The sequence below is a fragment of the Diadema setosum genome, chromosome 10, assembly GCF_964275005.1.
Source record: "Diadema setosum chromosome 10, eeDiaSeto1, whole genome shotgun sequence".
NCBI lineage: Eukaryota > Metazoa > Echinodermata > Echinoidea > Diadematoida > Diadematidae > Diadema > Diadema setosum.
The window spans coordinates 3,015,454-3,024,938 of record NC_092694.1 but is presented as its reverse complement, the minus strand read 5'-3'; the positions used below and the strand labels follow the sequence as shown (position 1 = coordinate 3,024,938).

Here is a 9,485-nt window from a genome sequence, read left to right as displayed (position 1 = left end):
ATCATCATCATCATCATCATCATCACCATCATCAAAAACACGTCGTTGGAAGCCTGAAGCCCCATCAACCGAAACTGCACCATCCATGTAAGATCACGTTTCATTCCCTTCCCCCTCCCCCTTCCCCTGCCAGTTCCTGGTGGCTCTGCCGCACTGTATATCAGGGCAATTACCCCTCCCTACGGACAACACCCCAGCGAAATATTGGTTAGTGATACGGTTAGAGTAAAGATTAGGGTTAGGGCAGGTTTAGGGTTAGAATTTGGGTTAGGGTTAGGATTAGGTTCAGAATTTGGATTAGGGTTATGGCAAGGGTTCGGGGTAATTGCAAAGGAGGTAATTGCCATAGACCCCTGCCGCAGATAGTTTCATTATCGAATTAATATGAAATGCTGATACGGCGGTAACAACACTTTTCACTATGAATCTAGTAATAATTAAAGTTGTTGTTACCATCGATAATTATTGCCATTACTACCATCAATGTTACTTTTTAGTCTGGTCCATAATCATCCTCTGTATTGTACCGCTTTCAGTAACTCGTGGCCTTTTTGGCCCGCTCCTGGTCGAAGCTAAATAATTAGCCCGCGCAAAGCAGTAAAAATTTCGTTTAGTAACTATAGCAGAGCCGCGCTACTTTTACAATGACCCGTTCATAAACTCGGTAACGTAAAGGATTACTGCCATGGTAATTGAACACGTCATGGACAGAGCGGAAGTGCATTTGCGCTCGATATTTGATGTGCATGCCGCGCGCTTGGGAGCTAAGCAGCGGAAGCTGCGACCTTTGACCGTGAAAGCAATTTTGGCCCGTGCCTGGAGCTGTTATCGTTTAGAAACTTTGGATCAGCGGCAGGCCCGCGCCTGGTCCGCGCGTGGTGCTTGCTGCAGAAGCGCCAAAATAGTCCGCACCTGGCGCGGCCACTTTGACCCCCACCCATTCATGAACTCAAAATTTTCGACTTGGTCCGCTCCTGGTCCGAGCCAAGAGGGTTACTGATACCCCTTTCAGTAACCCTCTTGGCTCGGACCAGGAGCGGACCAGGAGCAAACCAGGAGCGGACCAAAGGTCAAAGGTCACAGCTTCTGTGAGTTCAGTTACCATGGCAGTTATCCTTCACTTTATTGAGTTTATGAATGGGTCATCGTAAAAAGTAACGCGGCTCTGCTACAGTCACTGAAAGCAATTATTACTGCTTGACGCGGGCTGATTTAGCTCGGACCAGGAGCGGGCCAAAAATGTATGAGTTACTGACAGCGGTATTAAAGTGGTATTAGTCTTATTGTCGTTACTGTTATAATCATTACAGATGTGAGGGTGTCTGAAGGTAGGCTACGCTCTTAATCCAATCGCTCTGGTAAATGTTCAAATTGAATTAAAGTCAAGATTCTTAATCTACACCACTTCTTCACGCAACACGACGTGCTTTACCTAAATAAATTCACGCGTATTATCCTCCCCATAGAGACAATATCGAATTTTCATTGCGTAATATCCAGGTATTTTTTTTTTTAAATGACAACGTACTAATTTGTCATTATAAGCAGTGAATTTATTTCATTTTCGGAATTACGAACCTCATTTCATTTTTGGATTGACGAGCCTTTTTTCATTTTCTGATTAACGAACATTCGGAAAAACGGACCCTATTTCATTTTCGGATCAAAGAACCTTCGGAATAACGAACCTTATCATATATTCGGTTTAACGAACCTTCGGAATAACGGACCCTATTTTATTTTCGGGTCATCGAACCCTCTTATTAACGAACTTTCGGAATAACGAACCATAATTTTTTATTTCATTTTCGGATTAAAGAACCTTCGGAATAACGAACCTTATTTCGTTTTCGGATTAAGGGGCCTTCGGAATAGCGAACCCTATTTCATTTTCGGATCATTTTCGGAATAACGAACCTTCGGAATAACGCAACAAATGTTCGGATTAACGAAACCTTTTACATTTTCGGATTAACGTGCAGGTATAGGAAATTTGTGTGTTTCGGATCAACGAACCTTCGGAATAACGAACAGCACCCAAACGGTCTTTGGCCCTTCTGTCTTTATGACATACAAAATGACCTAGTTTCAGGAGATGGAGTGACTCTAAAGTTGAATTTGTTATGTAAAAGTGCTTGGAGATGGCATGTCTTATACAGCTTGATTATGTCAGACAGACAAATTAATTCGTATGTTTGCACTCAAACAGTTTATGGATCACTTTGCAACTATCTAAATAGCACGAGCCTATAAAATATGCCATTGCTTTGCATCTGAAAATAGCAATCTTATTATGAATACAGATCACAGGAGCCGCATGAAAAGCTTAAAGCTTCATCTATACTACGTTTGTACACAATATCAGAATGTACACATATCTATGCACATTTACAACTGTCACGAATGTATTAATCTTTGAAAGGGGGGAATATAGTGCGTTGTTACTGACAATTAACTTTCAGCCCATTCGGCAAGGCAATGTAATGTGATGGAAAATGGAAAATCTGAAAAGCCCCGACTAAATTTGTTTCTCAAAAGAGGTTTGGTGATACAATGTTTCTCTAGTCTTTTTCCACATCTTAGATTCATACATCTGAATACCTTATACTACATGTGTCACTTCTAACGTGTTTTTTTTTTTTTTTTGATTTTCATCTCTGATATTTTGTCCTTTACACTTCCATTGCTTATAATTTGTTTCTTGACAATAATCCTCTGAATCTATCCGAGACTTTACCTTGTTATTCTTACCTTGCAAAGTTTTTCCTGTCATAATTCTTACCCCTTAAATTTGTATCTCTCACACTTTTCCCTTTAATGAATACTCTTTCACCATGACTTTTTGTTTTTTGTTTTACCATCGACTCCCTTACCTCTGACATCTCTTTCCCCTGATATTTTTACCCTTGAAACTTTTTCCTCAGGGCGTATTACCTGTGAGGTTTGTATCATGAGTGATCGTTGATATTATTAGCTGTTTGCCACCGTTGTCGTGGTTTTAACCATCGTTGACGCAATCATTCATAATTACGGAAAATAGGTAAACGCTGAACTTGATAAAGAATCGGTTCCCACATACCCTTGCCACTCAGCACGCTCACAACGTCTTTTCTTACAACTTATACATGTTACAACGGTTACATATTGTGAACTATTTTTACATATGTTTCATATCTCCAATTGCCGAGAAGCCTCGCAGGAGTGTGAAAAGATAATAACGATCTGCGGTAAGAGGCAAATGGTGGATGGAAGTACTGTACAGCTTGTGGCGAAGAACTCTCCTTCAAAGGCAGCAGGAATCACCTCCACATCGGCGTCGCCTTTGAAGCGATGGATTCTATGCGAGGAAAAGGGTAATTTATGTTTAGCAATTTCAAGCTTAAAATGACATAGTCATAGTCATCAGAAGAACTCAAAATACATTTTTCACAATGATCAAATCTACTACCAATATATCAAATGGATCCACCAAGAAACCTGTCTAGTAAAGAGATGTTTTGATGTACCCTTTATTCAAAGAACATAAATGTAACTGCGATCGTAGTTTAAATCTGTTTTGTTCCTAAATGCTCCCGGACTCTGTTCAGCAGTGGGTTATTAAATTGCGAGTATATTATTCTGTTATGACGTATACCCTAGCAGCAATATTGAGTGGCATTGACGGAATTAAAGACGGACGGAAGGACGGACGGACAACCTGAAAACATAATACTTCTTCGTGGTGGTGGCGTAAAAAGAACAAGTAGAGGCAGATGGCTGCACATACACAAATTGTCGCTCCGTCACAAATTGTCGCCCACTGAAACAGGCGACAATTTTTGCATGGAGCTGACGGCACAAATTGTCGCCCGCCCTCGAAGCACATTTTTCTTTTCTTTTTTTTTTCCTTTTTTTTTTTGGGGGGGGGGGAGAATAATTCACTCTTGACACAATCATTGAAATATTAACAGTGTAAACAACACATAACTTACATGGCTACATCCATGCAAACAAGTCATGTAAAAAGTCACGGTGAGGTTTCAAAGAGGTGTGTATGTGCGCGCGCACATGATTATTGAGAGTCCGTTTGTGCGTGTGTGTGTGTGTACGTTTGTGTGTGTGTGTTATTGCATATTATGGAATAATGTGTGTTGGGGTTGTTTATATGCATTATGAGGATTTGTTTGAGTGTTGTTGTGTTTTGTGTGTTTGTTGGCATTTTGTTGGTGCATATGTCAGTTCGCTTGTGCTAAAAGTAACTAACGATTGAAAAATTAGTTTGGCGTGTCGAAATTATTCGCTCAACCATTAAGCATGCCAAACTTACTCTGAGACAAAGAATAGTGATATGGAAGTCAAGGTTAGGACTGATGGAAGAAAATTAATGTAGTGAAAAAAAAATAACAACGAAATATAACATTTAGGGAAGGTACCTCCCTCGTATGTCTTTTCTCTCGGTCTCTCTCTCTCACCGCTGAAAGTGACACACTATTCCCTATTTTGAAATCAACGCCGCTGTAAAACTACACAAACACGTGATCATACACGTTTAAAACATTTTCATTGCCACAGTAGACCCTGCTGCCTCCCAAAAAGTTCGTTGCCACAAACATCAAAACACACGCACACAAACATACACACGTACGCACACAGTCACACGTATACATACAGACAAACAAGCCACTACCACTATACAATCACCATAAAATAATATCGTCGTGCGCATGGCAGATTGTCGTTAGCGCGCTTCCGTGCGCATGGCAGATTGTTGTTAGAGCACTTCCGTGCGCATGGCAGAATGTTGTTAACCCTATGCGCGCTCCCACACCCTAACGACAATCTGCCATGCGCACTCCCACACTGTAACGACAATCTGCCAGGCGCAGGGAAGCGCGCTAACGACAATCTGCCACGCGCACGACGATATACAGTTTCCCTATAATTGTTGTATTATCATACTCCAAACTCTCTCTCTCACACACACACACACCCACACACAGCTATGCGCAAACGCATACACAAGTCACATAATACGCACCTACAAATCATACACAACACATACCATGCAGCCCTCCCCCCCCCCCCACGCACACACACATACACATAATTTATCAGTCATTCCCACCCCCACCAAAGCATAACACCGGTCCATGGAGCAACCACCCCGAGTCCCCGACCACAATTCACAGTGCATGGCCGACGACAATTTGGGCAGATACCTTTCATTTTGCCAGCACCTAATGTCGCCATCGAGGTCAAAAAATTGGGAACTGCACAAGCATCACAAATTGTCACCAGGCGACAATTTGTGCCGCCAACTCCGTCACAAATTGTGACGGGGCGACAATTTGTGCGGTAACAACCACGCATCACAAAAACGAACCAAAATTCGTACCCCTTGATTTTACGTGAGGACTCAAAAAAAAAAAAAAAAAAAAAAAAAAAAAAACAGGGTGAAATAGGTTAACCAATTAAGTCAATATTGGGTTTTTCATATTTTTTGAAATAGCTACCCGTCTTCTATACTTTATTTTGAAGTTGAGGATCTTAAAATGTATGGGAAAATGCATTTTCAGCAGTTTTTCTATAGGTCTTTGCTTTGTTTGTTTGTTTGTCTTTTTTGTAGAGTAGTGATATCAGGTTAGATTTAGAGGTCCCTTATTCATTTCTTGATAACCCTTTGCACACTCTTCGCTTTCAAGTATAACTTTTAAAAGAATGGCACTACTGGTTTGACAGTTGACAGTAATCATGTACAGAATAATAGAGCATCTTTAATTCAGCCTTATCTGATAATCTCTTCATTGCTTTTGCTCCGTTGGTTTATATCCTGTTATTTGTCCCATTCATCCCGCAGCTAGGTCGGTTTGGTAAGGATTACGCACTTGAATAAATCCTGTTCTTCAGAGACTCTTTTCTTTGTTCACATTTTTCCATAGTGTGGGCTTTCTTTCCAATATTTAGATAGGTTAGGAGAGTACATTTCAATCGAGTAATACATCATTTTAAAGCTTAGATTCTGGTCTTTCAGAATCTGCTCTTACCTGAAAATCTATGTTCCGCTACTTTTTGTTGGTTTCGTGATGCAGGGTCATATATGCATGCACTACCTAAAAGTGATTATCTTAGGAATTTGAGGGTCACGGAGTCAAACGATCAAGTGTCAAAGGTCAAGGTCAAATCCTGGAAATTTCGCTATTTCCAATATGCAATGCCTTATAATGTCTTTTCTTGAAAATTAATGAATACATTCAATTAAGTTCAATTCAATTCAATTAAATTCAATTTATTCGGAACAAGATAAATCAAAAGTAGTTATGTGCACAATAAAAACAAAAGCAATGCGTGTATATACATGCACATGTTAAGGAAATTAATGCCTGGACCCCTTTATGCATTACCTAATAGAGATACTCCGAGAAAGATTGTTTCTTTTTTTTTTTTTTTTTTTTTGCTTTTGCCAAAAGGTCAAAAGCCAAGTGAAATGCTAAAATGCTAGATTTCACTTCTTTCTCCATACATCTCGGAAGTAGCTCACAGCATCGCCATTATTTTTTTTTTCATGTACGCATAGGCTGCAGTGAAAATATAATTATTTGGAACACTTGTGGCGTCGTTAAATCGTATGGCAAATAGGCAGTCACGGAAACACTCTGACGGGTGCTCAATGGGGGTTCTTCTATCTTGTTACAAAGACGGAATAACTAAGAAACCGATGTTATTAACGTGGATAAAGAAATTTGTAAATGAACAATTCTTTCTCAAGAGTCTTTTGCGGAAAGAAACACATTTTGAAGCTACTTCCTTTCTATCATCCTAGCAGCGATGTATTGTGGGTTACGTCAACATTTTAATGTTGAGCATAAATCATTTTGACATGAACATCTATTCTTAAGACCATTTACTTCAGTGGATGTAGGTAACGAGTCAAGCCATTATGCACAATTTTGTTTCAGATACCCCACTGGTGGAGCGCTCTTTTGCAGTCATCTCGAGAGCCAATTTATTTTTCGTAGCTGACTTCAGAGTGTACGGAACGATAAGAAACACCCCTTTCAACACAAGATCATATAGATGGGAAGCACCCTCACCGACTCCCACTGTACTGAATTTTGACCCTGTTGAGAAGGCTGTGTACTGGGTTCAAGAAGAAACAAATTCGATCTTAAGAGATTTTCTTCCCGGCAAAACCACCAGCATCACTGGAAGTAAGGGGAGATTGCAAGTGTGCATGTCAAAGCTTTGAATTTTGTAATGCAACAGCCCCTGTTTAGCTAAATAAATCATATCACTTCATACATTTAAGGATTTTCTTTTCATTTAGATATGTTATATATGACGTATGTAAGTACCCTATAAATGCAAAATTGCCCCAGATTGACTTACAATATGTTATACAGAAAATGTATTGTATTGGCGTTGTGTCACAAATAGCCAGGATTGTGTGAAAACTTTCTATTCTTATTCAAATTAGTCACATTCGTAGCCAATCAAAAATGATTAAAACGGAAAAAATCTTGTAATTCATTATCATTAACATTTGCATGCTTTCTTTTTTCCTGGTTTGCTTATCAAAATATTGTGGGTTTTTTTTTTTCTTTCTTTCAGGTTTGCCTGGTAAAGGACTGTCCCTCTCCCTTGACCATTCTGATCACAAACTTTACTTGCTGAACTACGACGAAATCGGAAATACCTTGACAGTTTTGCGCACTGGTATGAGCAGGGGTCCAATAATGATTATCGTAAGGCTCCGTCATTTCGCTGTAAGCACAACAATGCATCTTGACACAAAGAACAGGTAACTTTGGGATAATTTTAGAAGCTCCTATCAAAAAATTTAGGAATGCGCCAAAACAAGCCTGAGGAGGGCAGAAATTTTGTAAAAAAGAAAAAGCCTTTGTTGGAACAACTAATTGCTTTCTTGAGAATCCTTCTTCTTGTTGTTTAGTTGCTGCACACACACACACACACACACACACACACACAGACACACATATATATATATATATATATATATATATATATATATATATATATATATATATATATATATATATATGTGTGTGTGTTTGTGTAGGTATATTTATGGAGAGCTTTAAAACAAAAGGCGCTACATCCGTTGAAAATTAAACGGCTTTTGGTAGCATGATAAATATATAATCATATAAACATATCAATATATATATTACATTCCTTTCTTATTTCTTGTATGCACAGACTGGTGTATCTGATTCTGGATGAAAATACGGTCATAAAAGTAAGCTTTGATGGACGGGACAAGAACGTGATCAACTTAAGAGAACATCTCCCACAGAACGCACAGATTAATTTCGAACGTAAGGAGCTTCCGAATAATCTTTAAAGGGGATGGCTAGTAACTGATCCGTGGGAATCAGTGGGAATGCTGGGGGATGATTGTTCCAATTCTTGTGGGATTCATTTAAGAGTGCATTATATATCTATATGTTGTGTGAAAATTATTTGCGTCAGAACGGTCTCATATTCAAGAAATATGCAGTTTAATGCCCCGTCACTGTACAGGCATGCTAACCTGGAAGCATTAAACTGCACATTACTTGAATATGAGACAATTCTGAAACAAATAATCTTCACACAACAATGGATGTATAATGTACTCTTAAATGAATCCCACAAGAATGAGAACAATCATCCCCCAGCATTCCCACTGATTCCCAGTGTTCAGTTACTAGCCATCCCCTTTAAAGACTTTGCTTTGATTGATGCTACCACAGGATCCATTTTCTTTTTTTTTTCTTTTTTTTTCTACGAGCATTATATCATGTGCGTTTATACTCGCAATTACAAATCAATGTTCTCATTCTATTCCGCCATTCAATTGGAAGCTATGAGTGTGTGTGCGATTTAATGGACGATTTAAAAACAAACTCGAAGGCTGAAAAAGACCGCAGTTATAACAGTGTGAAGAATGATATCAAACAGTCAATCAGAGACTGTTGTGGAATACTCAGTACCAACCATTGTACGCGACCTATTGGTTATCACACACGGTGAAAGGAAAGGACAATTCTAAGCGATCTTTTCTCGATTACCTTCAGATGTTTGGTCAACGTGTACTGCTGCAATAAATTCACAAGATATGAGAGGGACACTTAAATTGCAGGGCAGTGGAACCGTTACGGGTGAAGACCCCCCCCCCCCCACACACACACACACAAACACAACTGCACTAAAACCAAACAAAGGACAAGAACACAAAAAGCTTTTTCCAAACAGTTCACGCAGACCCCATGCAAAAAAAAAAAGGAAAAAGAAAAGAAATCTCATGTAGATAGATAAAATACATAGATAGATAGAACTTTTCGGGGTACTCCTCTTGAATGTTGTTATTTATCCCCTACCAAAAAAAAATAGCAACCCCCACAGAATCATTTAGAAACGTAGGGTTTCGCACTTGTGAGGTTGCAAACAAATTGTTGGACTACAGTATCTCATAAAAAACGTTGCGCTGCCTCCCTCATTCTGAA

General features: G+C 39.3%; 1 long non-coding RNA gene across 1 annotated transcript; it reads left to right on the top strand.

Moving 5' to 3' along the window:
• The first annotated feature begins 3,270 nt into the window (after positions 1-3,270).
• LOC140234060 (uncharacterized) lies at positions 3,271-8,313 on the top strand. The gene is made up of 4 exons (XR_011901568.1): positions 3,271-3,353; positions 6,936-7,187; positions 7,588-7,777; positions 8,197-8,313. It is a non-coding gene; the product is annotated as an uncharacterized lncRNA (long non-coding RNA).
• The last annotated feature ends 1,172 nt before the right edge of the window (positions 8,314-9,485 follow it).